A 1391-nucleotide genomic window follows, 5' to 3' on the forward strand; every position below is an offset into this window, starting at 1 on the left:
TCTAGAGCGATTATTGAGAAGCGATTTTCGTTTCTAACAGTAGGTAATCCCTACCATCTTCACTAAGTGTTTACTATTGGCTGTGCACTGCCTGAGGGGCCATTGGAGCCAGATTCAATCATGGCTTTCAGGAGAGAGTTAAAAGATTATCTGCAGAGAGATTTGCAGGGCCTGCATGGGGAAAAGCATGGCGAGTGGGACTAGGGAAGGAGCCCATACAGAGTGACAGCTGATGCAGACAATGAGGGGCTGCAGTACCTCCCTCTGTGCTGCACCATTCTCTGTGCACAGCTCTGTCCCAGTGGGTTGCTGCAATCTCATTGATACTCTGTCAGAGACACACGACCGGCTTGTGAGTGACCTACACTCAGCCCCAGCGCAGCTGATTGGTACATTACTGCTCATCTACATTCACTATCAAACAGGTTCATAGAAAAGATGAGATGAAATCACCTGGATAAATGGATCGTTTACTCTGGTTAGAAGATCTGGAAATAACTAGGCAGCAATGAAACTGTCAGCCGTGAGCTATAGGTCTTTGGTCACAGTCAGGCTGGTAGTAATGTAGGAAGCGGCTGGGTCCGAAGGTAGTCACGGATGCGGCAAGTATCGCTTCTCGGCCTTTTGGCTAAGATCATGTGTAGTTCTGTTCTTGTCAGTTTTAATATCTGATATGTCCCTGACTAAGGGACTGAATATTAATCTGATTTTTGCAGGAAGGAGTTGTGTTAGGAGCTTGCTCCACTAACTCCACGCATCGTCCCAGTATTGCAGTGTTTCTGGGAATGGTGTGCCCCTCATTAAAGGATCTGAAAAACAGCTTTGTTTGTCCTCTTTTTGTGATGCTTTTGCTTTATTCCTTATGTTCCGAGTACGGACAGTTTTCGTTAGTCAAGTCAGACTTGCCTTCGTGCAAATCAACTTGTTCTACAATCCGATTTGTCTGTGTCTTTCTGATTTATTCCTGATGAAGGGCTTTTGCCCGAAACGTCGATTTCGCTGCTCCTTGGATGCTGCCTGAACTGCTGTGCTCTTCCAGCACCACTAATCCAGAATCTGGTTTCCAGCATCTGCAGTCATTGTTTTTACCTTAAAAGTCAAACAAAGTTGCCCACCAGCTCTACCTAATGGCAAACGGCATTTCAGAAAACAAAATGGAGAACATGAAGCTATTGAAGTAATCAACCATTCGGATTTTGATGATGATGAGAATCGCTTTGATGTATTAAATGAGAGATTTTGAGAACAATGTGAAGCCGACAAAGATCTGATGTATTTAAAGCACAGAATCAGAGAGATGTGCAGCACAGAAACAGATCCTTCAGTCCAACTTGTCTATGCTAACCAGATATCCTAATCTAGTCCCATTTGCCAGCATTGGCCCATATCCT

The 1391-nt window shown here is 44.6% G+C and overlaps 1 non-coding gene across 1 annotated transcript; it reads left to right on the forward strand.

Moving 5' to 3' along the window:
- The first annotated feature begins 608 nt into the window (after window positions 1–608).
- LOC148134977 (U2 spliceosomal RNA) lies at window positions 609–799 on the forward strand. Its single transcript, XR_015755583.1, has one exon. It is a non-coding gene; the product is annotated as a U2 spliceosomal RNA (small nuclear RNA).
- Window positions 800–1391: the final 592 nt, after the last annotated feature.

The sequence above is a fragment of the Chiloscyllium plagiosum genome, unplaced genomic scaffold (genome assembly GCF_037043375.1).
Source record: "Chiloscyllium plagiosum isolate Xiang-an unplaced genomic scaffold, Cpla_swu_hap1 HiC_scaffold_51, whole genome shotgun sequence".
Lineage (NCBI taxonomy): Eukaryota > Metazoa > Chordata > Chondrichthyes > Orectolobiformes > Hemiscylliidae > Chiloscyllium > Chiloscyllium plagiosum.